Source organism: Drosophila pseudoobscura, chromosome X (assembly GCF_009870125.1).
Source record: "Drosophila pseudoobscura strain MV-25-SWS-2005 chromosome X, UCI_Dpse_MV25, whole genome shotgun sequence".
Classification (NCBI taxonomy): domain Eukaryota; kingdom Metazoa; phylum Arthropoda; class Insecta; order Diptera; family Drosophilidae; genus Drosophila; species Drosophila pseudoobscura.
Genome location: NC_046683.1, coordinates 31,313,591 through 31,338,554, shown reverse-complemented (window position 1 = coordinate 31,338,554; position 24,964 = coordinate 31,313,591). Strand labels below are relative to the sequence as shown.

General features: G+C 41.6%; 1 protein-coding gene across 2 annotated transcripts in view; it reads right to left on the bottom strand.

Moving 5' to 3' along the window:
- LOC4811768 (BTB/POZ domain-containing protein 7) overlaps window positions 1–24,375 on the bottom strand; it is a 29,630-nt gene extending 5,255 nt beyond the window's left edge. Inside the window, exons 1-2 of one of the 2 annotated variants that reach the window (XM_033382171.1) lie at window positions 24,205–24,375; window positions 6,292–6,386 (exon numbers count right to left, since the gene is read on the bottom strand). The gene's annotated coding sequence lies outside the window, so the exon portion shown is untranslated. The remainder of the gene's footprint in view (window positions 1–6,291; window positions 6,387–24,204) is intronic. The other variant, XM_033382172.1, reaches the window with a different exon arrangement.
- Window positions 24,376–24,964: the final 589 nt, after the last annotated feature.

Below are 24,964 nucleotides of genomic sequence, written 5' to 3'. Positions count from 1 at the left end.
GTCCATCTTATCTTTGAGGACCATTCTTCAGCGTGAGTTGGGCCAGAGCTCGCAAGCCACGCATTGTTCCACGTTTCAAATGAACCTAAGTGAATCCCAATCCATTATGTACATAGCCAGTCGATTGCGCTGCCCAAGTTCAGCGGAGACTATACAGAGTGGACAAGCTTCTATGCCGTGTCCACAGCTGTTATTGATAGTGAAGCTGAACTGACTTCTATCGAGAAATTATAGCATTTGCAGTCTTGTTTGAGCGGAGCGGCGTTGCACACCATTAGTTCGTTGAAGATGAGCGAGGCTAATTACAATAATTGCAATTAGATATTCTCAAAAAACGATTGGTGAATAAACGTCTCATTCTACCGGCACACATTAGAGAAATATTTGGGCTGGCGAGTGGGGACTCATCTGTTGTTCAGCTGCGGGCGCTTACGGACGCCGCCACCTCACATCTTCGCGCGTTGGAAGCGCTGGCAACTAAGGAGGAAATAGCTGATTGCATCATCGTCCACTTGCTTCCTCAAGTTAAATAGGAAGCAGCGTCGTCGAATCACAATCTTCCATCCTGGGAGAAATATCTGCCTTTCTGGAACAAAGATGTCGCAGGCATTCACCACTCCATGCAAGGGCAAGATGGTCAGGTTGGCAACCGGGTCAGGGAAAACCGCGAGTACGCATCATGAAAATCGTTTGTAGCATCATGCGCTCATTTTTCCAGTGTGTTTTGTGAAGGCACGAACCATATGATCGCCAATTGTCAACGGTGGAAAAATCTATCGCCGAATGATCGTCACAATTACACAAAGAGGGTCTTGTTATGCGTCAATTGCCTACGAAAGGGTCATCACATGAAAGATTGTAAATCAGGTCCGTGCCGTACTTGTCAATCGAAGCACCACACTCTTCTGCATTTTCTTCGTCTAACAGAGACATTCCATACTGTTTCTTCAATTGAGCCACAGCCAAATCATACCGCCATGGTTGCATTGTCGCCCTCCTCGCCGCTAGTTTATATATTCCAGCGTCCGTCTGAGCCTGTTCTATTAGCCACCGTCGTCGTTCTCGTCAAAAACAGCGCTGGAACTTTCATACCATGTCGCGCATTGTTGGACTCGGACTCGCAATTGCATTTCGTAACTACTCGTATAGCTAATCAGCTTCAACTGCGTAAAACTAAATCGCTTACTGCTGTCTCTGGCATAGGAGATGCTACCTTCTCAACTGAAGGTATCTCGGTGGATCTCGTTCTGAAATCGCGGATTTTAGATTTCACCACAAGCATCTCTGCCGTCGTTGCCCAGAAGATTACGGACAGTCAACCTCGCGTCTCAATTAGCACTGCTAATTGGCCTATACCTTTAAATATCCAGGTTGCGGACCCTTCGTTCCATAAGCCGCAGCGGATTGATCTGCTCATCGAATCCGGACTTTTCTTTGAGTTGCTATGTGTGGGACAAATTCAGCTGGCGTCTGGATTACCTTTGCTGCAGAACACACATCTCGGATGGATTCTATCTGGTGGCGGGCACTCGGCCCTCAACTCCTCGTCGTTTATTGCAACCCAATCTTCGGATGACACCAATCACAGCACTCGGCTCGATGACTTGGTTTGTCAATTTTGGGAAGTGGAGCACATCTTTGAGCCAATCGCTAGGGCAACAAAGGAGGAACTTCACTGCGAGGAATACTTCATCAACCATCGCCAACGCTCGCTTACCCTCAGGGGAATACTCGGAATATGTCTCTGGTGCCCCAGGAAGATAGGCACAAGTGCAAATATTTCTTGCTACATCATTGTGTCATCAAAGAGAACAGCTCCACAACAAATCTGAGGGTCGTATTCGACGGCTCTGCAGCTACCACATCTGGTCTTTCGTTAAATGATCTGCTTATGTCTATTCCTCACCATTCAAGCCAAGCTATTTCACACACTCATCCGTTTTCATACACTTTCGTTAGCACAACTCATTTGGAGTCATGATGCGCATTTTTGGTTACGTTCAGAAATTCATCAGTAGGACGATGTCACCGGATCTCTCGTCTGAGAAAGGATTATTATGTCGCATCGTTCAACGGGCACATAAGTACATTGCTGTGCGGAAAGTGAACTGCGTCGAGGCTCCCAGCAGAATCATCTTGCTCTCGCCTTTCATAGATGACTTTGGTCTAGTTCGTGTTGGCGGCCGCCTGCGGCACTCAACTCTCGGCTTCGATTCACGCCACCCAATCATTTTGCACAGGCATTATCTATTAACGCTCGCCATCATTACGCACTTTCAACGGAATCATCACCATGCTGGTCGACAGTCGCTACTTGGAGCGATTCGCTTAAAGTTTTTGCCCATCGGTGGTTGGGATCGTCACTTTTTTGATTCGATGCGCTGCGGACATTGGTGTGCCAAATGCAAGTTGTAATGAATTCTCATCCCCTTATCTCGATTTCAGAAAACCTGGAAGATCTTGGCGCCCTTATACCATTTTTTAATTTATCGTCCGCTGATGGAGTTTTCTGAGCCAAACGTTACGGGTCTCAACTTCAATCGACTCGATCGCTGGCAGTGAGGAGTACCTTGGAGTGAGGAGTACCTGACTCTGCTTTTCGACAACGTGCCCACGTTGCACACCACAATCCTCGATCCAGGTCAACGAGGTCAACAAGCTGTGCGTCCTTCCAGTTGAGGATACCCTGGTCTTTCAACGGGGGGGAGTAGAGCTCTTAAGTAACATCAAGAAAGTATCTCTTAAGCTTTCTATTATCGCGCACACACATAGGTAACGTTCTTACTTCTTATAATCCACAGCTTCGACTCAGTACTCTTCAAGACAGTCGGCCTTCATCGTCGAAGCGCCTAACACCTTAGTCTAAGTTCCCGTGGCCGTGAACAAACTCTAACAAAAACACAGAAACAGTATTGAACAATAAACGCTAAATTGTAATTTTTAATTTGTAAATGTGGAGTCAGTTGTAGCTTCCAACCAGCGCTAAGAAAAGGACCGCGTTCATCCCTCCTAAGGACACCTAAGTTTTTTTGTGGTCGAACCGGTCTTGGTGTCTTTGTTTTACCTGATACACAAAATCAGTATTGGGGTATATTAGATTTGTGGGAAGAGTGGGCGTGTGCAACGCCCAGAAAGAAGTGTTTCCGATCCCATAAAGTATATATATATTATTGATCAGCATCAATAGCCCAGTCGATTGAGTCATGTCTGTCCGTCCGTCTGTCCGTCCCTTTAAGCGCCTAGTTCTTAGAGACTATAAAAGCTAGAGCTATGACAACTAACTGTTACAAGTGTTTTTCAAAACTTCACCCAGCCCCCTTCCGCCTCACAAAGGACGAAAATTGTTTCATCCACATTTTTGAAGTCAGGAGAAAATCAAAAACATAGAACTATAGAGAATTACTACTATATCTTCTAGACTGCAGAATCTGAGCCAGATCGTATTATTATTATGGCCAGAATGAAGAAAACAATGTCATATTCTCTCGCCAGAGGGAGAGGTTTCCCTGCACTATGGTCTTGCACAACGTCTTACGAAGGGCACAAGCCTATCTGTAATCTCGCAGGATTTTGCTTCGCCAAATATCGACAAAGCGCATCAAGGCAAGGACCGACACACCGACTTCAACGTCGACAACACGAACCCATCAGATTCACCTTCAGTTCGCCACTACATACATAACCATTCCAGATCGTTACCCGATTCCCCACATTTACGATTTTGCTGATCGTTCATATGGCAAAAACGTTTTTACTACACTAGACCTCGAACAAGCATACTATCAAATAGCGATGGCCGAAGAGGACATCGAAAAGACAGTCGTATGCAAACCGTTTGGGCTAATTGAATTTGTAAAAATGCCATTTACGTGTTTTGCTACATTGATGACATTCTCATAATATCCAACTCAATGGAGGAGTACACACAACACGCGAACAATGTGTTGCAAATCTTACAAGCGCATAAACTTTGCATCAACGAGAAGAAGTGCTGTTTCGCACAACCTCAAGTGACATTACTGAGTTACACAGTCAACGGCAACGGAATTCAGCCTCCAGAGAATCGAGTGAAGTCAATTACTAAGTACACTCAGCCACAAACTATCTGCGAATTAGATAATCTTCTTGGTATAGTTAACTATTACCACCGCTGCATACCTTTTGCATCAAAAATACAGGCGCCACTCAACGACACGCAGCATGAAGATAAACGACAAACGGTAAGTGCAGTGAACGCCAAGCTCGATCAAAGCATTCAAAAAATGCAAAAATAGTATAGCTAACGCCACAACCTTCGCTTATCCCAGTCTTAATGCAGATCTAAGTCTCACGTGCGACGCAAATTATACTGCCATTGGAGCTGTGCTGGAAGCTATTGAAACTGCTCAGGCAACGGACATCGAATTGCCTGAGATTTTAAATGGAGAAACGTCTTTAAACCTACAAGCAATTCCAGATGACGAGGACATCATCTAATGCGATATGGCAACGGGAACGGCTTGACCATATATTTCGCAATCTTTGCAATTCCATGTGTTTTCAAACGCACACAGACTGTCTCACAGAAGTGACAGGTCAACTCTCAAACAAATCTCTCGAAAGTACGTTTGGCCGTCAATGCATAAGAACGTTCTGGAGTATTCGAGGAATTGCCTTCCGTGCCAACGAGCCAAAATTCATAAACACAACGCTCTAATTCCGGAAAAAACACTGTCCCCGATGGAATGTTTGATCACGTACATCTAGACATTGTTGTGATGCCCTTGATTCACGGATACAGATATTGTCTGAAAATGATTGACCGCTTTTTCCGCTGGCCGGAGGCTGTGCCGTTGAAAGATATGACTGCAGAGACCATATGTGAAGCAATATGGTCGCGCTGGATATCGTGGGTCGCGTGCCCATTGACTATTACAACCGATCAAGGAACTCAATTCGAATCTGCAGTCTAAGTCTCTGGCGAATATGCTGGGAAGCGTGCACATTCACACGACGCCATACCACCCCCAGTCAAATGGCATGATGGAGCGTTGGCACAGGTCCATGAAAGACTCAAGCTGCTTCCAAACGTCATGCTTGGCCTCCGCACGTGCTTCAAGGAGGACATTAAGGCATCAGCAGCAGAGATGCTATATGGGTGTACGTTACGTATTCCCAATATCGAACCGTCCATCTCGGCAGGTCAGCTGCGAATAAGCGGGCATCCCAAAATCAAACTTAGTTGTATTTGCGGGACAATACCGGAAATAAGCAGTCCCGGACAGACAGCGGGTGTCCTGACCCAAACAGCTTAACAACAGGAAACCCAACGTATCTTTCGCGCAGATTGCCAAAGAAATGACTCTGATCGATGTCTTGGATAAAGGCAGCGCGGACGCTAAAATTCCCAGGCACCAGTGAGAGTGGGTGGACTCGCGGCATTGCCCGACGGCTGCTTCGAGCTCCTAGAAATCCGAGGACCAGGATTTTGCAGAGATACAACCCAAGATTTCCAACCACTGATTGGAAGGTAATAAAGGTTGAGGTGACCGACAAGCCTGGTTTGTTCTCGTGCTTAACCAGAAGTCGCTGGCCCTGTTAAAGGCAGCCAGCTTAGGCACCATTAAGGTGTACAAGTGTAAGGCGCATCCTGTGCACGACAGCCCAGTTGAGCAGGAGCCGGTCCAAGAAGGCACAAAGCTGATGCTCGATTTAGAGTCTATGTACCGAGAGAACGTCTGTGGCAATGCCCCTGGGACTACTTCAAATCAATCTTCACCACTGTTAAGCAGCATCTGCTGGCCTAAAACTCCGCTTAGATATGAGCGGAGCCGATCTAGTCCTAATCCAGGAGCATTGGATAGCGGGAGACAAGGTATGTGGATTAGCCATGAGGAAGATGATTGTGGCTCAAAATGAAAGTAAAATCCGTACCTGCATTCTTACTAGAACGCACTTAAACATTTTTCCGTTCCTTAACTTTATAGATGGCGACAACACTTTAGGATGCCTTAAGCTGCAAGGGAAACATCTAAGATTATTGTCGTCCTACATGTCCCATGAGGAAAGCTATGCTCTAAGCGACCTCGTTCGTCAGCTAGCCACCGACAGCAAGAAGTCAGATGCAGGTCTGTTAATAGGCTGCGACGGCAACGCTCACCACACCTAATGAGGGAGCTCGGACGAAAATGGTAGGTGGTGAGTCACTTTTCAGATAAACTATAATTTATTAATTTTTAATCGGGGCAACAACTCTACATTTATAATAAAAAATCCGCCATGACGATAATGTCTCACTAATAGTCTACTCACACTGACGACCATCCACCATCCATTTCGGGGATGGTCCGTAAGGTTTTGCCGTTCCGAAAATTTTCCAGTTATTCCACCATCCATCTGGGATGTTCCTAAATGCAACCCAAGAAAACAATGAATTAAAATAAAAAAAATAGTTCGCACCCAGACATATTTCAAATCGTAATTCGAATTTTAAATCGTTGAAGACTTAAAAAGAGATAAGAGTGCAACAGACACAATACAAAATGGAGAGACCAGAATTCGGTGAAAATAATTCAACATATGTACATATGTATGTGTGTATTTGCTCTCTTTTTTATGATTTGAACAAACAAAACACGCAAGTCGAAATTGACTGCATAGATGGAAAAGCTCGCTATAAACATTTGACCAATAATTCCGTTAATGTCGACGCAAAGCGGATTAAACTTGAAAAACCAACTTCCAAACAGAGGTGCTACCATTTTTAAGGGAGTCCAAAGAATAACGGTTATTGTACATATATAGTGTTCGGAGCAGAACCCAGCCGATTAGCTGCTTGCCAAACAGCACCTAATTATTGGCCCTCAGCCGCTTATTTTGTTTGTTACTTATGTCTATGTCACTCATTTGTTTGTTAAAGCTTTGCGCGTGCTTGCCCTGCTAAACGCTCTCTGCCAGCTCGCTCTTCGCTATCTCCGCTTTGCGTCTGCCTACCGACGTCGGCCGAGCGAAGCTGCGCTTAGCGATCGGAGCGGCAATGTAAAGGGCAGGCAAGCCACACTAGCAATTTGGATGTCACGCATTAAAGAACATATCGTAATTTTATTTCTGCGCCGAGTTTTATTTAATTCGAAATAATTAGTCGGCCGATTGGGGATAAAAAACATCTCTACATATGGATTGTTTTATTACAGCCAATAATATAGGCAATTTACTAATTTAAAATTGTGAAAATTTCACAATTTAGACCAAAACTTTTTAATTTCAGCTTATCAGCTGCTTTTTGACGGATGGCAGATGGCGCCAGTGTGGATCGGGGTTTCACATCTGTCAAAAAATCCCAGCGTCAGACATATTGAAGACTTGAAAAGTCGATATCATTTCTCGAGACCCCAAAACTGACAATATTAATCACAGGATAGCCAACTGGAAAAAATACAGAACAGCCATGGAGAAAATACTCCCCTACAAAACACCAAACCAAAGCTTCAAACACAGGAAGACCTAAACCGTCTAGCAAACAAGTTCACGGAAGCATGCAACAAAGCTTTCACGGCAGAATGCCCTTTCAACAAAGCTGGGGGGAAAAAGAAATCCGCCTGGTGGGATAGATATCCAACATTTTACTCTGAAATCGAGGAAACGTCAAATGCCGCAATGCTACACAAGATCCTCTCGAAAACTATCGTCGATGGGGTACCTCAAAAAAAATGATGGTCTATCGTCCTTCCTTCTCAAATTTTTTGAGAAAATAGTCGGGCAACAGCTTAGGACAACTGTGAATCCTTAGATGCTTTCAGGGACCTTTAACAATGTCATACCGCCGCTTGGTGAATCTAATCGAAATACCCCCAAACACCCTACGACTAAATGACCGCAAAGCTAGCGACTGTTAGAATGTACAGAATCACGCGGACTGGGAGTAAATCCCTCGAGAACGGAACTCGTGCTGGCAATATAGTTAGCAATAGTGGCAATAGTTAGACCAATACTACTCTACGAAGTTACAGTGTTGTAGCCGGTCCTATCGAAAAGGACGATCCGCAAAAAATTGTGCAAGGGTCAGCAAACCGCCGCCCTATGCATCAGTGCATAGGGCGGCACCACTCCAAATGATTCGCTGAATGCCATCTTATGCCTTCTGAGAGACTCCGACCAATCACAGCACAGCACAATGGGTCTCTCTTTCATATTAAAATAAATTAAATATATATATTAAAATATATTAGAAATATTGTTCACAAAAAAACACACAGCTACTCCTTTCAACACAATCTTCTCTCACAGAGATGAATGGCTCGACCACCAGGCTTTACAAATCTTCACAGAAGGATCCAGGATGAACAACAAGATCGGAGGTCGGAGGGGGAATCTACTCCGACCAGCTGAAAATAAGGCACTTCTTCAGGCACTCAGGATCACTGCAGCGTTTTCCAGGCCAAAGTCATAGCAATCAGGGAAGCCTTGGACTACCTTGAAGCGGTTACCGTCACGGCAACTCGCATATGTTTTACTACAGCAACAGCCAAGCTGCGATCAATTCGCTACATGTCCGAAAATAAATATGAAGCGCAACTCTTAGCTCTGTAAGCTTAGCAGAAAAATGTGAGGCGCAGTCATGCGTAACCTCAAAAGACATTAGCTAATAGGTACACATGTAAACAGGATGGGCGCCCCTACAATGATTTTTGCCGCACTGCAGAGACGAAGAAAAGGAAGACAGGGTGTAACACCTGTTCTGCACCTGACTAGCTCTCAGAAGATAATGGCAACAAAACTTGAGATTGCCATTCATAACTGATATTATATGTCCCAAGAACATAGAAAACTTTATAAGAGCTTCCGGATATGATAATTTCTGCCATCATTTCTCACGATTTAGAAAAGGGAAGGTGCCAAGCGGTACCACAACGGGCCGGAACCGGCCAAAGTTTGAAGGACACCTAGCGAGCCTGGCAGCCGCCTCTACCTATCCTAACCGAACCCGAGCATATTTTCAACATTAAAATATTTTATTTTACATTAAAATATTACCTATCCCAAAAGCATCTCTCTAGATTGCATCTCTCTCTTCCGGCCTTTTGAAAAACTTACGAGATCTTAATTAAGGAGCAAATAAATACTTTTTTTAAGAGTATAAATTACTTAACAACAGCCAATCCGGAAACGTTATAGCTTGGAAAAAAATGTATATTAGGAACGGATCAGACGGGAAGGGAATTCAAGGGAATTTCCAACAGTGACAGAATATTTCGTCGAATTTCCTATAATGTAAACAAGGAGCTACATATATACATAGGTCTACTCAAAAGAGCTTCAACGGAAAGAATGTTAGAGCAACACAATGCAGATGAATCCTCTAATTACACACTTTGGAAACTAACCAAACGCTACAAAAGACAAACTGTCCCACAATATGCTGTTAAAAAATTTGACGGGACATGGGAACGTTCTTTTAAAGACGGAACTAAGGGCCTTTGCAGTTGACCTTGAACAGCGATTTACATCCTTCTTCCCAGCTTTATCCAACGAGTTTAGGAGATTCTGCATTCACCACGACTCTACATTTATACCTGATACTCAGTCAATATTTGGAGGACACATTACACTTTGAAAAGTGTGTGTCCCCGGTTTCACAAATTTTTGGTATCGATGTGTTTCATTTTCTCATCGGTTCTGACAAACAAAAACAGCTGACTTGATTGCTTTGAAAATATACAGCAGTATATTTTCAAGACATCAAGACGATCAAAACATCTTAGATGCAATCCTTGTGTATTTAACATGTCTGACAAACTGTGAGTAACAGCATGCATATTGAAAATAAAAATAAAAAGCTAATTTGTTGCACCTACATTTTGAATTAAATGTTACGGTAACTTACTCCTTACTCAAATTTTCTGTTACGTGCGTGTTACAAGCACAGTCTGTGCTGTTACATGTACATTTGTGCTGTTATGCGGAAAAATTTAAGTCTTGCCAACTTTCCGATAACCAAATCGGACTGCTCATGATACTAACTAAACAATATAAAACGCTTTCGAAACAGATTAATAGCTTAAGTCCAAACATCCTTGTTTTCAAAAAATCCTTAAATCAAAAAGTATTCACTTTTATAATTGTACGGAAAAATTCATCCTAGGTTTCGAGTCTTTGTTATTACGTTTAGTTCTATGAATGTTAAAGAGTATGTAATGAGTTAGTTAAATATTTTTTTTTGGAACAGTTTAAAAAATTTTTTACGCGAATGCTTGGCACTTCCTAGTTTGTAGATTGATTCAATATTTATATCGTTATGCCAACCTTTTTTAAATATTTCTTACAATTTAGATAGTCCCTACTTTCATATTAAAACTTTCTTGATATGCTAAAGATTTTCGATCATATTAAAACCAGGACCATTTCCCTGCCAGTCGAATGTCTCAATTCCCACTATGTAGAAATATTATTTAGCTAAGATAGCCCATCGTTGGAAAAATCAAACTTTTTGAATATATCATTACACGATACAATAACAAAGCTTGAAAAAATATGTTGACTAATCTTGCACGATGGCAAGGAGCAGAATCGTCCTAGAAGATGAGGGCGTCAACAAGCGGAATGTGGTGCTCATTAGGTGGAATTAGGTTTCCCTGAACATTTTTTATTTTAAAATAAAACGTTGCTGCTGCGACTCCAACTCTACATTTATACCCGATACTTTGTCAGTATGGCTCTCCTCCGACAGACGGCGCTAGAAAAGAGTGCGTGCGAGAGGCGACAGAAAATCAATCTGAACGAGTCGTCGGGCGTTGCGTAGCCACTGCATACGCTGCATTCTAATAATAATAATCTTATCTGATTAAGATTGGGCAATCTGGTAGAAATGGTTCTCTATGATAATGCGTTTTAATTTTACCGTATCTGCAAAAGTGTGGATGGCGAAGTGGCGAACGGGGGTTGAGCGAATTTTTGAAATACACTTGTAACAGTGAGATCTAACAGGAGTGTGGATACCATATTTGGTATGGGTGGTGCGAAATTTTGAAATACACTTGTGCAGGTTCGATATCACAGGAGTGTAGATACCAAATTTGGTTGCCACAGCGATTGTGCGTTGATCATGCACTAATCTTCTCAAGTTCTACAGTGGTGGACAGTGAAATGTGGGCACTCATGTTATCTAACTTCACCGATGGCACGTACTCAAAAACTCAAAAGTCATTCGGGAAACCTTTTTATACCCGATACTCAAAATGTGTATTGGGTATATTAGATTTGTGGTGAAAATAGATGTGTGTAACGTCCAGAAGGAATCGTTTCCGACCCCATAAAGTATATGTCGGAGATTATGAAATAATTCCAGTATTTTTAAATAAAATAAGTAATCGACTCACAATAAAATTATTGATATATTCAATGATATACAATGTTGCTAAGAGCATAGTCTGAGCGAGAGAGAGAGCGTCTCAGATGAGCATGTTTCTAGTGTTGTTGTTGAGAGTCAGTCGAGATTGGACTACGAAAAGAACGCGACGCAAGTGACTTGCTGTGCTACAGCGGTGATACAAAATGGCAGATGAAAATCAAGAGAACGATGTGCCGCATCAGGGTCTTCATGTTCCGACATATATATGTTCTTGATCATCATCAATAGGCGAGTCCATTTAGCCCTGTCTGTCTATCTGTCTGTCCGTCCCTATCAGCGCCTAGTGCTCAAAGACTACAAGAGCTAGAGCAACGACATTTTATAAGTCACTGTTACAAGTATATTTCAAAACTTTGCCCAGTCCACTTCACCTTCATAGGGCGAAAATCTGTGGCATCCACACTTTCAAAGATAGAGGACAACTGAAAACGCTGAATCGTAATGGATGACTAGATATTCTAGATTATACGATCTAGAACCAGATCGTATAATCGTATAAAAGACAGAATCAAGAAAACAATTTCATTCTCTCTCGCTGTGTCTCTCTCTAACACACAGGTTTCATGGTCGGCTTTGCCTATTGCAAAATATGAGTTCAAGGATCTCAGAGAGTATAAAAGCTAGAGTATCCAAATTCGGTATCCACACTCCTGTGATATCCGACCTTGACCGCTTCGTGTCAAAATTGCGCCACACCCCCTTCCGCCCACGCAAAGGACGAAAGTCTGGGGCATCCACAGATTTCACAGACTATTAAGGCTAGAGTAACCAAATTTAGTATCCACACTCCTGTCAGATCTCACTATAAAACGTATATATCATTATTTCGCCCCATCCCCTTCCGCCCCCACAAAGTACGAAAATCTGTGGCATCTACAATAGTGAAGATACGACAAAACTAAAAGCGCACAATCATAAAGAGTGACCATATCTACCAGTTTGTCGAATCTGTATCAGATCGGATCATTTGAATAGCCAAAAGGAACAAATCAATTTTCTGTGCCTACGCAGCGCCCGATTGTCGTGTCGTTTAAAATTAGCGGCGTCTGCCGGAGGAGAGCCAAGGAGAGTCTGTCTAAGTATCGGGTATAAATGTAGAGTTACGGTCGCAGCAGGAACTCACTACGTTCCCCCTCGTTTATTATGATTAAATGATTTTTGTTTAATTGTTTTGGATTAAGAATAACAATAATAACTAATATTTAGTGATTCCACCTTTGGCATCAATAACGTCCTGCAACCTGATTGGAATTGGTTCCACCAAGTTCCGAGCATTGGCAAGATCCAATTTTAACCAAATTATTGTAATTTCCATGATGATATCGTCGTGTCTTCGATTCTTTGCCCTTTGATTAATGACCAAACGCTTTCAATAATATTCAGATCATGGCTCTGCGTAGTCCAGGGAAGAACAGCTATATTGAGATCTCTTACAAATTTAGCTGGTGCCGATCCCTTGTGCTATGGAGCAGCGTCGTGTTGTAGAACCCGGTTGCTGATTGGAAATAGCCTGTCATCAGACACAAAAGCATGATTATTCAATATTAGAAGATAGCCGGTCTGATTGAGAGTGCCTTCTATTGGTACGAAGTCTCCAAATCCATAATACGACGTGCACTCCAGAACACCACTGTGCCTCCACCAAATCTGTTTATATACTGCACTGCATTTGGCTTTTTCCCTTGTGGTAAATGCATGAATCGTTTACAAAATGAGCCCTGGAACTGAAAAGCGACCTCATCTGTCCATAAGTTCATCGTCCTGAAGTTGCACTCCAGCTTTCGGATTGGATAGCCAAAAAAAAATTTATATGAGCTACAAAGAGGAAAAGTTTTAATGAAAAACTCGAAAACGCAGAACACAGCTGGATACAATAGGAAATGTAGCAACAAGTCTTTTTGTTGTTTTCGGCTCAAAATACGCTGAGGAAATAAACAAAGTAATTGAAAGATTGAAAACCAATGAAGACTTTTTATTAAATCTGCTCCGAAATCAAGCATCAATTGTCCAAGCTATAATAAACGTAGTCAGAAAGGCCAAATTATACACGGATAATCGCCTAAAAATGTTGGAACAGCAAGTGACAACTATTAACCGAGAAAGGGGATCATAACACAGCGATTATCTAACCTAAGCGTACTTAACACAATTAACCCTACTCACAACATGTCTCCAACGAATGCAGTCTGGCAAATCTGATGTAGTAATCAGTATTCATCATCGGAGAATAAGCCTCACGCTTGTGTCTCCCGAACAATTAAGAGACCAACTAGACCAAATACGGGATCATTTGCCATCTGAAATTTAATCACAACTGCCTGTCACAACGCAAAATGTGATTCCACCATACAGAATCATACGGGCAGAAGGAACCTCGACTGCAACAGACGTCGGTTACAAAGTGACGCTACCTCTGACCTCTGGTATCAATAGTTAAGCTCGAAGAGATCTTCCTGACTGAGACTCAACAAGTTGGAGCTTTATCGATCTCAGAACCACCACAGTAACTGTGAACATCCATCGATATCAGGTCAAGGATATCACCCGAGGACTTTCGACGCTGCCTACAAATTCACAACGCAGTAAACAATGGAACTTCAAGCAGTATGCAACTGGTTTCCGTTAACCATAACGCTGAAAGAAACTGGTCTATTCTCACTGTTTCCTGGATGCACCGCTCATAATACAGAGATAGGCATCAGCACTTTCAGCACAATAACAAACGATGTGCAGTCAACCTATATTCGATTTGGCAACATAATCATATCAGTGAGGGCACCCTTGGCGCCAAATTTGCAACTCCAAAACCAGAAAATGGATGCAGAATACCTAGAGCTACAACAGAAACTTATTTATTAATTCATTATTCGCAAACAAAATCAAAATAATCCTTAACTGGTTAGACTCACTCATATCTGTCTTAAATAATAGAAAATAACAAAATTATATATGGAAAAGGAAGAGATCTGCAAGCAAGCGTCTGACGGCACCCTTCCCCTGGCAAAAGTCAAAACGCATCCTAGCTGACAGCGCATTGTGCTGGCGAACTGCCCTACAAATGGGCTCATTTCAGGTGTAGTTGGTCCGGTGGAGATAACTACAAAGGGTGCATCGGTCCTTAGGCTCCTGTCAGGCGTACTGAAGCCAATCCTAGAAGATCATAAATAAAGATCTGAGAGGCAATGGTCCTTCGATCCTCGAGAGAGGAGAGATGCACTAGACGACATAAGACAACGTAATGGAAAAGGGCAAAGGCTGGACTGCAAATTTAAAAACTTTCTTTGCAGTCCGTCGATGCGTGAAACTTGAAAAACCCCATTGGGATTCTAGACCATTGTAGCATATTCAAGGCTCGATCGCACAAGGAATGAGTACAGACTTAGCCGAACATAGCATGGCAATATGAAATTCAAATGCTCGATAAAAAGAAATTTTGAATCGAGTTCTAGTATCTCCGACTGATTTAAGAGCCGATGGCCATCTATTGAATATGAGAGCAGCACATTGAAGACACACTTGCTAAAGGAAAAAGAGTAACATTTTCTAATGTTGAGAGGCAGCGAGTGAAGTTTGCACCAGGTCGCGTTGAAGAAGGATACTGTGTCTAAGGTTTTGACAGATCGGAAGATTTTAAGATCATCAGCATAGAGCAAATGCTCAAAAGCTTGAATGCTGAGACATATGTCATTGATAAATATTTATAACAGGAGTGGGCCAAGTGCACTTCCCTGTAGAAGGCCAGAGGTAGCCAAGAATGGGTCCGATAATTTCCCATTTACAATTACTACCTACTCTCGCCCCTCAAGATATGATCTAAACCAACTGAGCAGGCAGGAATGAATACCTAACCGATGCAGTTTGGCTATTAAGGCGGCAGACTCTCTACAACGCAAAGTCAGAATACACAACATCAACTTGAAAGTGCATTTCAAAGACATAAGTGCAAAAATTACTGAAAGCGATAAGATTAGTGGTCGTTCCAGAATTCCACTTGCCAATAAACCGACACGTTAACAGCGAATTTGAGAAGAAGTTCACAGAACGCAACATCACAGTTGCGAAACAGGAAAGCAAGAAGGAAGAAATTCCGTCATTGTCGGGTTTATTAGAATTGTCTAACTCATCAATTGCTTCCAAAATTTCCACCTCTGATGATAAATCAAGTGTGCCAATATTGACCACCGAAGGAATAGACTGCAGGTCATCGAAATTATGACAAGCTGCGAATGGCTCAAAAGTTTGAGATAAAAAAGAAGCAAAAAGGTTTGCTATGCCACTATTCGTATTAGAGTTCTAAACTGAAGGAAGAGAACTCGTCGACCTTTTGGAATTCATGACACGCAAAAACAGCCTGGGATTGATTAGTCACCTCCTAACGTTGGCAATATTCTGATTATATACAAAATTTTTCTAAAAACTCTCGCTTATGCTTATGCTGCACGTACCTCGGCTAGTCAACAGGGTCACAGGTCTCACCAAATCCTCTAAAATAATTTTTACGCAGATTACTTACACTTCAAAAGACCCTTTGTATACTACGGTAGCCTATAGGAGCCATGCACTTTTCCAGAAGCAATAATATGACGATAGGTACGTAGGAAACACTATAAGAAGCTGACAATACCAACGGCATTTGATGCATGTCACATTCTGCAATGGTCAGTAACAAACATTAAGTCTAGAATCTTATTTAACCTATTCCAATTAGTTGCATTAATTCTTAGGAAAAATTTTAAAAATATGGTCAGTTACATAGGCAGTTGTTTAGAAAAAGTTGTTTTGCAAACCATCTAAAATTTGGGCTATTTTTCAACTTTGACTGGACTTTTAAAAAATATATCCTTAAATTTTCCCGAGAATTTTTTTTATATATTCCTTGAACTATTTATTACCGTTTTAGCCGTTTTATACCGCGTCTATACCGATTTACCTGTCCCAACCTCGCACGAAAAACGGTAAAAAAAAAAACCGGCAGCCTCTTCAGATCCATATATTCCATCCATTAGATAACATTAGATGTGAGATAACAAATAAAATCGGCAAACAGTTATTCTGAAGAAATAATAAGTTTATTAGATATTCCTCCCACTAAACAGGAAGTAGAGGATTATTTTACAAAAATAAAAAAAACAACCATTTTTTAAATAAAACGAGGGGGAACGTAGTGAGTTGCTGCGGAGACCGCAACTCTACATTTATACCCGATACTTAGTCATTATGACTCTCTTTCGGCTGACGCCGCTAATATTAAACGACACGACAAAGAGTGCGTGCGAGAGAGACAGAAAATCAGTCTGAGCGTGACGTCTGGCGCTGCAAATTGATTTGTTCCTTTTGGCTATAAAAATGATCTGATCTGATCCAGATTCAGCAATCTGATAGATATGGTCATTCTCTATGATTGTGCGTTTTTAGTTTTCTCGAATCTGCAATATTGTGGATGCAACAGATTTTCGTCCTTTGTGTGGGCAGAAGGGGGTGGGGCGAAATTTTGAGGTATACGTTTTATAGTGATATCTAAAAGGAGTGTGTATACCAAATTTGGTTACTCTAGGCTTAATAGTCTCTAGATTTGTGGATGCCCCAGATTTTCGTCCTTTACGGGGGCGGAAGGGGGTGTGGTGAAATTTTGACACAAAACGGTCAAGGTCCGATATCACAGGAGTGTGGATATCAAATTTGGTTGCTCTAGCTCTTATGTGTTCTGAGATCATTGAACTCATATTTTGAAATTGGCAAAACCGACCATGAAACATGTGTGTTAGAGAGAGACAGAGCGAGAGAGAATGAAATTGTTTTCTTGATTCTGGCTATAATAATTATACGATCTGGTTCAGATTTTGCACTCTAGGAGATAGAGCCATCTTCTACGATTCTTCGCTTTGGAAACCTTTCGCCATCTTTGCGTCTTAGAGAGGCAAGGAAGCTTAGAGTTTGCTTCAACTGTTTGAAGAAGGGACATCGGAATACCTCCTGCGGTTCAGGCTATTGTCGCACATGCGGTTAAAAGCATCACACCCTTTTACATATCAACAATCCACTGCCTACATCAGTTAACACGGAACCTGCAAACGCTACTACGTCTCCTATTCAGACAGACTCATGCTCAGGCCCCAATCTTTCAAGTTCTCTTGTTGCCGCTTCATCACCATGCTCGCCTCCTGCTCAGAATCTTAGCTCAGACGTAGAGCTTCTAGCCACGACAGTCATTATGATAAAGAGTCGATTCGGTGATCTTCTTCCCTGCCGGGCTCTTCTGGATTCAGGCTTTCAAATTAATTTAATAACCTCTCGCTTTGCTCAGAAGCTTCAGCTGAAACGAGCTAAAGGGTCGGTATCAGTATCCGGTATCGGCGCTGATTCTGCATTTCACAAGGAAGGTTCAGTTAATTTGGTCATTCAATCCAGGACTACCGATTACTTCACGAGTCTCACAGCTCCGTTGCTCCACGTATTAAACCAGGAAACCTACGTTGGTTTGGATGAGCTAGTGCGAAGGTTCTGGGAAGTGGAAAGCTGCCACGGTCCGCCACAGAAGCAACAAAGGAGGAAATTGCTTGCGAGGAACATTTCAAAAAAAAAAAAAACGGTCGGCTTCCAAGTGGCGAGTACTGCGTTCAATTGCCTTTAAAGCTGAGTGACAGTTTTCTTGTAGATTCTTATCAACAAGCCTATCGCAGATTCCTTAATCTAGAGCGCAAGTTGGTTCGCAAACCAAGGCCCAATACGCCGCATTTATAAAGGAATACGTCGATTTGAATCACATGTCCCCTGTCAAAGGTGACGCACTTAAACAATGCAAATTTTTTCTTCCTCATCACTGCGTCTTAAGAGAAGACAAAACCACCACAAAACTCCGAGTAGTTTTCGACGGATCCGCTTGTACATCTACAGGATATTCCCTCAACGATATATTGATGTTAGGCCCAACAATTCAGCCAAAGTTAGTTACGACTCTTCTTCGATTTCGTACCGTTCGTAGAGCATTGACTGGTGACATTTGTAAAATGTATAGATGCGTCCGTGTCTCGTCCCAAGATAGTTTTCTGCAGTGCATAGCTGGATACCGTGACCTATGGAACGAAACCAGCAGCATTTCTGGCCGTCCGTTCTATGCACCAACTAGCGGCAGTCGAGAGTTTCGTCATATCCCATTGGCGCTGAAGTTGTGCTGCGGGACTTTTACGTGGATGATTTGCTAACGGGGGGAGATACTACAAATGAGGTGCTGGAAATAATTCGCCAGGTGTCAGGACTCTCAGCCAAAGGAAATTTCAAGATCAGGAAATGGTGTTCCAACGATACATCTGTACTCGATCAAACACCCCATGAAAATAGGGAAGCATTTGTTAAATTTACTGATGGCAGCGATGAAATGCATGGATTTTGTGATGCCAGCGTGAGTGCTTATGGAGCTTGCATCTACGCTGTTTCGCAAGGCGACAATGGAGTCAAGGCAAATCTTCTATCTTCCAGATCTCGTGTAGCGCCACTGAAGACTATCACAATACCCAAGTTGGAATTATGTGGTGCAGCGCAACTCGCTCAGCTTATGCATGAAGTGTCTTTGATGAACTTCAATTGCTCTTATTATTGCTGGTGTGACTCCACAGTCGTTTTGGCTTGGATCAAGAATCAACCATCCAACTTCAATGTATTTGTCGCTAATAGACTTTCTGTTATTCAGGAACTCACATCTGGAATGTCTTGGCTGCACGTGCCAACTGATCTAAACCCTGCCGATATGCTTTCTCGAGGATCATTACCAGCTGAGCTCATCAATTCTCATCTTTGGAAGTATGGACCTACATACTTGACAGCCAGTAAGGATCAATGGCCAAGTACGCCGGCTCTTCCAGAGCCGGTTTTGGAGGCACGTTAAACCATACTAATTATTATCAAAGTTATTATCAATTAATTATTATCAAAGTACCAAAATGCAACGAATTTTTGCGTATATATGCAAATTCATTCATCGACGAAAGTCTGGAATAACTGTGGAGGACTTGCGTTTGGGAACCGAACTGCTTCTTCGTCTTACTCAGCAATCTCGTCTATCTACTAAAATAAGAGCCATGGAAACGCGAAAGGACATCAAGGCTTCAAGCTCGATCGTCTCGCTTTCGCCATTTTTAGATGATTGCGGTTTGCTTCGAGTTGGAGGGCGTCTTAAAAACTCTACCTTGGACTTCGAAGCACGGCATCCCATAATATTGCCCAAGAATCATTCCATCACTTCTGCTCTGATACGGCACTTACACGAAAAACACCTTCATGCTGGACGCCAGTCGCTATTAGCCATCATTCGTCAAACGTACTGGCCAATCGGTGGCCGAAGGACCGAAAGCACACGTAATCCAAAAGTGTGTCAGATGGTTTAGAGTGAAGCCTCGAACTCTCGAGCAAATAATGGGAGATCTTCCGGTGGACAGAGTCAGCGAATCTCGTGCATTTTTAGTTACCGGCGTGGACTATTGCGGAACAAACTGGCGAAACTTAAGTCGCTATTCCTAAGGGACAGTCATCAAGAAGCCGTGCATCAAGCTTGTCTCACCGATTGCATCGATTGGCGTTTCATTCCTCCTAGATCGCCACATTTTGGAGGATTGTGGGAGGCGTCAGTCAAGCTTGCTAAACATCATCTTCGACGTGCCCTCGCTGCCCTCCTAACTTCTTGGATTTGATAAGCCGCGCACTCTCCCGTGCAATATTTGTGCAATCATTAATTCAAGGCCATTGTTTCCTCTTTCAGAGAACCCTGCAGATCTCGATGTACTCACGCCCAGCCATTTTCTGGTTGGCGCCCCCATCACAACCTTCTTGGAGCCTGACTTGGTTCATTTAAACGTCGATCGCTTGGACCGTGGGCAGAAGGTCACACAGCTTCAGCAAATCTTTTGGTCTCGCCGAAGTGGCGGACCAGGAATCCTGAGCTTCACGTCAATGATGTCGTTCTTGTTAAGGACGAGAACTTCCCTCCTCTGAAGTGGCCTCTAGCGAGAATCCTCGAGCTCATCCTAGGAGCTGATGGCGTATCTCGAGTCGCCTTAATCAGGATGGCTACAGGTGTTAGCCGAAGAGCACTTGCAAAACTATGTCTATTACCTCTACGAGATGAGGTGAAAGGCATGGATCCTTCCACGGGGGAGTATGTTCGGGCGAAACCCGAGTGTAAATTTTGTACCATCGTTCTATTGCCTATCAATTCACTTTCCTTTCCATTTTGGTCATTATAATAAACTAACGTAACGTAAGCGTAGCTTTATCTATGCTCGCTCAGCAACATGCTCAGCTCGCTCTTGTTATCTTTTCTCTCCTATGCCGTCTCTAAGTCGTCAGCAGTTGCGCCTGCTCTTGCAGTTACCGCTAGATATAGTTGGAGAACAGACCTTTTTTGTCCCCAATCTATTACTTTGGCTCGAGATCGGCTCGCTTGCCTAAGTGTATCACTCTAATACTATTGTAAAAGGCTCTGGCACCCTCAACACACAAAATACCTATAAAAAATTTATAACGTTTCGGAAATTATTAATTCGTGAAATTATCGAACAATCATAGTCAGCGAAAAAGCTCGTTGTCTCAACAAGGGTATTCAGCGTGCGTCGTGTCAATAAGCAATGACTTTTGAAGTACGTATGCATGCATGTACACACATACATATGTGTGTGTGCACAGCACAGCGAATTTAAGCAGAATAAGAAATTAAATATGATTACATTGAATATAAATATTTTATTATTTAACCAGTCAATGGCAAAATAATTTTCGAAAAGAAGAAATTTTGTAAACAAGTTTCGTTTCGGAAATGGGCTGCATGGACAAAAACACACTCATACGTGCTCATTGCGTTTTACATCTGGGTGCTCTATCGACTTCGTGCGATCGGAGCAACGCTGATTTCGTCGATTAAAAAAATCCGGATTTCTTAAAAAATTATTTTTTGTTATACCCGATACTTAAAATGAGTATTGGGGTATATTAGATTTGTGGTAAAAATGGATGTGTGTAACTTCCATATACATATACATACATATATACTTTATGGGGTCGGAAACGCTTCCTTCTGGACGTTACACACATCCATTTTGAGTATCGGGTATAAAAATAATTTTTTAAACAGTCCGGTTCAAATAAGCTGTGTGTTGGAGAAAGGCAGTATTTTTATTTTTAACTGTTAAAACTGTATTAAAAAAATGTTGAAACATGTATGAGGTTGGTTTAGATTAAGGCTCAATATATGTTTATATGTTTAGTATATGTTTTTAATGGTAGATTACATGGCTTAGAAGTTTTAACACTTAAGTGTGAAAGGTGCTCTGGCTTATTTGAGCTATAAGCCATTGTACATACATATGTGTTACACACATCTACACAAATTTGATGTATTCCTTTATCTTTGGGTAATAGGTTTAATGAGCGGTAAACCAAAACAAACCAAAGGAAAATCTGTATATTTCCAGCCAAGACAATTCGTTAGGTGAGATTGGTGAAATTAAACGATTACGATTACCATTTTAGAAATTTTATCGTTCACCGCGTTGTACAAAACAATGCAATACAATCTCAAGAATCTGAATTCATTCGGATAAAACTAATTATACCCGATACTCAAAATGAGTTTTGGGGTATATTCGATTTGTGGTAAAAGTGGATGTGTGTAACGTCCAGAAGGAATCGTTTCCGACCCCATAAAGTATATATATTCTTATTCAGCATCAATAGCCGAGTCGATTGAGCCATGTCTGTCTGTCCGTCCCCTTCAGCGCCTAGTGCTCAAAGACTATAAGAGCTAGAGCAACGATGTTTTGGATCCAGACTTCTGTGGTATGTCACTGCTACAAGAATATTTCAAAACTTTGCCCCGCCCACTTCCGCCCCAACAAAGGGCGAAAATCTGTGACATCCACAATTTCAACGATACGAGAAAACTAAAAACGCAGAATCGTAGAAGATGTCTATATCTTCTAGAGTGTAAATTCTGAACCAGATCGTATAATTACGAATCAAGAATCAAGAAAACAATTTCATTCTTTCTCGCTCTGTCTCTCTCTAATACACAGGCTTCATGGTCGGTTTTGCCAATTGCAAAATATGAGTTCAAGGATCTCAGAACCCATAAGAACTAGAGCAACCAAATTTGATATCCACACTCCTGTGATATCGGACCTTGACCGTTTTGTGTCAAAATTTCACCACACCCCCTTCCGCCCCCGCAAAGGACGAAAATCTGGGGAATCCACAAATCTCAGAGACTATTAAGGCTAGAGTAACCAAATTTGGTATACACACTTCTGTTAGATATCACTATAAAACGTATATCTCAAAATTTCGCCCCACCCCCTTCCGCCTACACAAAGGACGAAAATCTGTTGCATCCACAATATTGGACGTTGACATGCAATGACTGCATCTAACAAGAGGCGATGCAATTACTGCACCGTCAAGTGGCCCGTGTGACACCAGCAGAGGGCTGTTACGCGCGGATCCCAGGCAAAACGCAGCCCTCCTCCCGCCCAACCGACCGAGGGGCGCTGCCGCATGACGCGCGGTGCGTAGCCGAACCAAACGCGAGCATGCAAGAAAGATAGATATTAGACTAACCTTCGAGGAAAATTAGTACTAAACTTATAAGAAATTAAGCATGCAATAAAATACAAAATACAAATACCACTACAATTACTAATTACTAGAAAGGTGTGTAAGGATTAGTAATTTAATAAGAGGAAGAGAATTAATATTGCAGATTCGAGAAAACTAAAAACGCACAATCATAGAAAATGACCATATCTATCAGATTACTGAATCTGGATCAGATCAGATCATTTTTATAGCCAAAAGGAACAAATCAATTTGCAGTGGATTTGCAGTGCAATTTGCGCCAGACGTCACGCTCAGACTGATTTTCTGTCTTTCTCGCACGCACTCTTTGTCGTGTCGTTTAATATTAGCGGCGTCTGCCGGAGGAGAGCCATACTGACTAAGTATCGGGTATATAGGTATAGTTGCGGTGTCCGCAGCAACTCACAACGTTCCCCCTCGTTTTACTTTTTTAAATAGCGATAGAAAAGCTCTTAAAACAAGGGCAAACTGAAATTTAATTTCTGTGCTAATACTTAAGTTCGTCATTGTATCTAGTCTAGAATTTTTTTTTTAATATGTATATATTTTGTGTTGCTTCAACTTTTATGTACTTATAGTATGTACCAATATGGAAGCGTCAACCTTGACCTAATTGCAGAAGAAATGTAAAAAGTTTATATTCAATTCTATACATATGTACATATGTATGTACGTAATTATTGGGGAAACGTACATTTATTTTAAAGAAATAAAAGGACTGGAAAAATATAATAAATTCATGTTGTATACCTCATTACGTATATGTTTGCATATGTACATACATATTATGCGCAAAGATATACATATATATACATATGTATAATGAAGCATCCATTTTTTTCAATTTATTCGATTGGTTTAATTTTTATCTTTAATATATACGCAAAATCAATAGAAGCTAATACATATCATATGCATGAACACATGCCCAAACGAAATATTTATCAAAGCAACAAACATGAATTCTCATTCATTATTCAAAATGCGTTCGGAGAGCGGCTGTTGAAAATTTCAGACGAAAATTTACATCAATCTTTTTTATTTATGATTTAGAGGAATTCTAATATTTTATTACTTTTCACACATCGACATCTGGTATGTACAATATGTACGTACTAATGTGAAGTGGTTGTTTTTTATGCACTTTAAAACTGTTATGAAGATGTATTTATGTATTAACGATCACACAATTGGATTACCAATATGTAAAATCAATTCCCAGCTGGATGCTCAGAAAAACAATTAATATTCACATTTAACTGTGTTTTTTATAAAGTTAAAAATCATTATTTTATTTACATGGAAAAAAAAGTTTGCAAAAATAGTAAGCCCGTTTTTTAACTAAAATTTATCGACTACACACGTAACTAATTTTACTGCGATATACGCTGAAACACATAATTACATATATGGTATTCTTGAAAGAGATGTTCACTGTTTGAGCCTAATACTGAGACACGATACATATATCGTTGGTATAAATGGGTTGATTTTCGTGGTAAACGATAAAACGATTGTTAGCATGCCCTGCCATTATACTATTTCCTATTTGTTAACCAATTTAAACTTTTTAACAACTCAAATATTCCACTACACTTAAATTGACTAGAAATAAAAAGCTGGAGGAGAACCGCGGGCTACCACCAAAATTTAAGGACGCAGGATGGCACCAAGGCACGTTAAAAGCCATCGCCTGCCACGACTCTCGCTCTGCGGCCCTCTATATGAAGACGGTAGCTGACCGAAATGTGGTCTATGCAGGAGGGGCAAAACTTGGGTCTTGGCGAAGCTTGCAGAGCCGCAGAAGATCCTGAGGTTACTGCAGGTCTGTAATTCTCACCTTACTACAGTTGAATGGAAGGTGACCAAGGTAGAGGATGTCACAGGGCTGAGAGGCCAGTTCATCATCGTCCTGAATGAGGAGTCCTAGTGGATTATGACTACAAGAAGGTGATCATA